Source organism: Psammomys obesus, unplaced genomic scaffold (genome assembly GCF_907164565.1).
Source record: "Psammomys obesus unplaced genomic scaffold, mPsaObe1.curated_primary_1811, whole genome shotgun sequence".
Lineage (NCBI taxonomy): Eukaryota > Metazoa > Chordata > Mammalia > Rodentia > Muridae > Psammomys > Psammomys obesus.
In genome coordinates, this window is record NW_026591598.1 from 18,315,646 (window position 1) to 18,320,798 (window position 5,153).

A 5,153-nucleotide genomic window follows, 5' to 3' on the forward strand; every position below is an offset into this window, starting at 1 on the left:
TGGTGATGATGATGATGGTGATGATGGTGGTAGTAGTTGATGGTAATTATAATGGTGGTGGTGGTGGTGATAATGATGAAGATGGTGGTGATGATGATTACTCTATGAGTTATGAGCGCCATATGTTTCATATACAGAAACTTTCTCCAAGCACAATTTCATTCACACCTTACAACATAAGTTCTCCTTTCTGATGCAGAGAGGGAAACTGAGGTTCCTCAGAAAGTAACTTGCCCAAAGTCTCACAACGGATGCATGTTTTGAGTTTAAAAACTATCTGGAAGCCTGGCGTGGTGGTGCACACACCTGTGATCCCAGCACTCAGGGAGGCAGAGGCAGGTGGATCTCTGTGAGTTCAAGGCCAGCCTGGTCTACAAAACCAGTCCAGGACAGACGACAAAAACTATACAGAAAACAAAACAAAAACAAAACCACCAACAACAAAAAACCCTATCTGGCAGTGGTTATGGTGTTGCATACCTTTAATCCGAGCACTAGAGGCAGAGGCAGGAATATCAAAGTCAAGACTAAATTGAGCTACGTAGTAAACCCCATCTCAAACAAAAAAAAAAAAAAAAACAACTAATAATAATTAACGTTAAATAAGTACATTTGAGTCAGGTGCAGGGGCGCAGTCCTGTAACCCCAGCACTCAGGAGGCAAGAGTACTAGGAGTTCTAGACCATCCTCAGAAGCATAGCAAGTTTGAGGTCAACCTGGACAACCAGAGCCCTTGTCTAGAAACAACAACAAAACTTGGATTTGGCTGGGTGAGTCCAAAGCCTCCTGCTGCACCAGTTACCCAGCAGGCAAGTCCTGGCTGGGCTCAGAAGGTACCTGTGAAGAGAGGAACCTTGAGCCTGCCTCACTGGATTCGCTCCCAGGAGGCTGAGAATCTCCGATGAGTCACGCTGTCTGGATTTAACCTCTGAAGTGGAAACAGGAAGAGTGCCACTGAAGTGAGTAAGATGCTGTGTGCCCAGTGCCCAGCACGTGCCGGCGGGCACACTCCCATCAGAGCTGTCCTTCTCATTGACACCGGGGCCTGAAGTGTGCCCAAGACAGGAGGTACTCACTCCCCCTACAGGAGCCAGCGTGGGAGGATCGCTCCTGGGCCCTGGTCCAGGCCCCTCAAGAAGAGCTGCCTCCTCCACAGCCCTGGGAGGAGGCTGGCCGGTGGGAAGCTGCACGCTTTTTCCAGCCACGCCCACCCCTGAGGCCACTGCCCTTCCAGTCCCACTGCCTGAAAGGGCTAACCTGGTCTTCTACCAACTAGATGCAAAATCGGAAGGGGCCAGGTTGGCCTTTGGAAAGCATAACCAGCCCCTATTCCAGGGTGGGTGAAGGGGCTTTTAGAATCTCCTACCTTGCCCTTCCTTACCTCAGCTCAGCCCTGAGCCCAGGTGACCTGCTTATTGGGTGAGAAGAAACTTCTTAAGAAATACGTTTTTCTCAGGGAGGCAGAGGCAGGCAGATCGTTGTGAGTTCGAGGCCAGCCTGGTCTACAAAGCGAGTCCAGGACAGCCAAGGCTCCACAAAGAAACCCTATCTCAAAAAACAAAACAGAAAATACACATTTTTCAGGAAAAAATAACATAAAGTCTATTCTTTCATCTTTCCTTTCTTTCTTCTCTCTCTTCTTCGTCCCCCCACCCTTCATTCCTTCGCAACAGGCAGGACCTCACCGTGTTTTCCAAGCTAGTCTTAAACTCCTGATCCCAAGACATCATTTTTGCCTCAAAAATTGCTTGGATAAAACATTGTGATCAAAAGCAACCTGAGGAAAAAAGTTGATGTCAGCTTACAGCTCACAGTCCGTCAGGGACGGAAGTCAAGACAGGGACTGAAGCAGAAGCCATGGAGGGCTGCTGCTTCCTAGCTGGCTCTCCATGGCCTGCTCTGTTTGCTTTTTTTATACACCCCAGAACCACCCACCTAGGTGTTTCACTGCCCTTCACCACCCGGGGGCCTGGGCTCTTCCATTGGCAATCATTAATCATGAACATACCTGACAGACATGGCTACAAGCCAGTTTGATGGGGGCATTTTCTCAGCTGAGGGTCCCTCTTCCCAGATGACCCTCCCTTGTGCCAAACTGGCAAAAAACCTAATGAGCACCTTCCAGACTGGTCGGGTCTGCAGAGGCACCATGTCCCACACACCGCATCAAGCCTTCTGCTCCGTACCTGCAAGCAGGAGCAAGCTGGCTTCCCGCCAAGCAAGGCTACAGAAACGGTGTCTGAGTATCCCGTGCACTCGACCTCGGTTCCTCGTCGCTGAGCCCCAGCCATCCCCACACCCAGCCCCCACAATACAACTGGTAGGCAGGCAGGATGGGTGACCATACTGAATCTGTCATCTGAGAACAGGATGGAGGCCGCAGGTGGCCGGTGCTGTGGGAATCTGGACGCTTCTACCTAGAGCCGCTGAGGCCGGTGGCCTAAGACTGGTCAGCACTGCGGGGAGATGGCTCTGCACTATGAGATCATCCTGGGCTCCATTGGTGACCGGAACTAGTCTCTGCCTCCGGCCCCCACATGTGTGCAATCCCCATTTGTAGTAAGTGCCCTCCGAGGAAGGGAGTTGGCGCTCACTTTCCACAGGCTGGGTCCCAGGGCTTGAGCGCAGCCTGAGCAGCAAGCATCTTCTTTTGCCATGCCATTTTGCTGGCTCATCTCCATTTTCCTCATCATCCTGTTCAAAACAAAGTCAACAGGCTGGAGTCCCCAAGACCCCTCACTCATTCTGCACCCAGCCTCAGAGAGGGAAGGCTTGGGAGAATCTTCCAAGGCAGAGCTCAGGATGTATCAGCGTTCCCACCAGAAGGACATCGTTATAGCACGAACTCAGGAGGTTAGAACAAACGCAGAGGAAGGTTTACTGGCCCACCCTGCTGCGTAGCCAGGACAACTGCCCTGCCCACACTCCAGGTTCCTGGAGGAACATGACTGTCCGAGACAGCGTGCCCATCCAGGAACCAGGCAGAATACTCCTTGACAAGCTGCTCAGTCAGGTTCCTAAACAGCCCAACGGGCAGTTTGGAAGATGGGGAAATCAAGGCTCAGAAAAGTCACATTAACAGTCAGAAATCAAGGCCTGGAGAACTCATGTTAACTGTCAAAAAGCACAGAGCTATGGAGAGGGAGAGCTGGTGTTTGACTCTAAGTCCTTGATCCCTGATGGGGAGGGGAGACTGAGGCTCCTGAGGGCAGACTGCCCAGCAAGCGAGGAGTCTCCCATTGTCCCCTACCTCCTAAGCCATCTGCCCGCAGGCTTGAAGCGGTAAAGAGTCATGGTCATGAGACACACAGGGAGGTGGTCTGCACCTCCACCTCATCACCCGCCTCAGCTTTTGCAAACAAGGCTGAGGCCAGAGGCCCTTTCTGAGGCAGCCTGTCCTGGTGTCTTGGAAACAGACACCACGTGCTACCATCAGCTGTAAGACAAGTTGTTGGGCTGGCCCACAGGGTCTCCCGCCCTCCTGCTCAGATGAGGGCTTTGCCCAGGGGAGGGGACTGCCACTGAGCCCTCCCTCCCGTACTGCTTGACCTAAGGAGCTCCTAGGCCTGCATGGAGACATAACCAGACCTGCAGCCAGGGGCCCCAGGACAAGCCTGTAATTATCACTGGGAAAGATCAAAGAAACCCAAGTTTGGGTCCAGCTTCTTTGCAAGGCGCGTGGCCCTGGACAAGCTACTTGACCTGCTGACCTTCTCTATGCAAGGCTGTAAAACGGGGGTGAAGAGACCATAGTGCAAAGTGAATGAGCTCAGCCACAGGAAGCAAGCAGGTGCGGAGGGTCACCATGTGGGAGCAGTGGGAGTGGCCTCTGTTCCTTTTTTAGTCTATCAAACCACAAAAACCTTGCACTTAAGGGGATGGGATAGTAGCACGCCTCTCACCCCACTTGGGAGGCTGAGGCGGGGAGATAGTGAGTTTTGGGCAAGCGTGGGCTGCCTAGAGAGATAATGTCTTAAAAAAAAAAAAAAGCCTGGTGGCACATGGTAGCACATGACTCCAACCCCGGCATGAGGCTGGGAGTGGGAGTTGGAAAGAGGGGGATCAGGAATTGAAGGCTAGCCTGGGCTATATGGGGGTCTGGGCCCGGCATGAGGCTCAACAGGAGAGCACTTGTCTTGCATGTGGGCAGGTCCTACAGTCAATACTGTTTTGTAGAAAACACTGTAAGAAAGACGAAGCTCTAGAACCCCAAATGTCCCACCTACACTGGACCTTCTGGAGTTGGGGCGGGAGCAAGGCCCGGAGGGTCTAGGTGGGACAGAAGGAGGGAAGCCTTACTCCTTAGTGCTCCAGAACAGAGGCATTTTCAGTGCCTGCTCTGTCTCCTCTCACTTCACCACCAACTTACCCCACATGGTTACATTGCGTTATTGTGCCCACTCTACAGGCTAAGGAAAAAAACTGAGGTTCAGAGAGGTGCATGTTGCCACAGAAAAAAGCAATTAGATTTAAAGCTTCTGGGGTGCCATCGTTGTTGTTTGAAACAGGGTCTTATGTAGCCCAGGCTAGCCTCAAAATGATCTTGAAAGCCTGATACTACTGCACTAGCTCTTCAGTGCTAGGGTTCCAGGCCTCCATCATCACACCGGTTTTATTTGGTGCTGGGGCTCGAACCCCGTCTTCCTGCCGGTCAGGCAAGCATTGTAACAACCAACCCCACGTGTCCAACCCATTTGTCTACTTATTTATGTAGGTTTTTTTGTTTGTTTGTTTGGGGGGTTCTGTTTGGTTGGTTGGTTTTGGTTTTTCAAGACAGGGATTCTCTGTGTAGCCCTGACTGTCCTGGAACTCACTCTGTAGACCAGGTTGGCCTCGAACTCAGAGAGATCTGCCTGCCTCTGCCCCCCCCCCCAAGTGCTGGGATTAAAGGTGTGTGCCACCACCCGGCTTGTTTTCATTTTTGAGACAGGGTCTTGTTGCATAGGCTTAAACTCATAGAAATTTGCTTGCCTCTGCCTCCAAGTGCTGGGATTCAAGGCAAGCATCACCATGCCCAGCCTCTACTTATGTATTCTGAAGACAAGGTCTCACTCTGTGTCCCAGGCTAGCCTCAAAGTCATGGCAGGCAATCCATCTGCCTCAGCCTCCCGGGTGCTGAGATCACCATGGTCTGCACCACCATGATGGGCCTT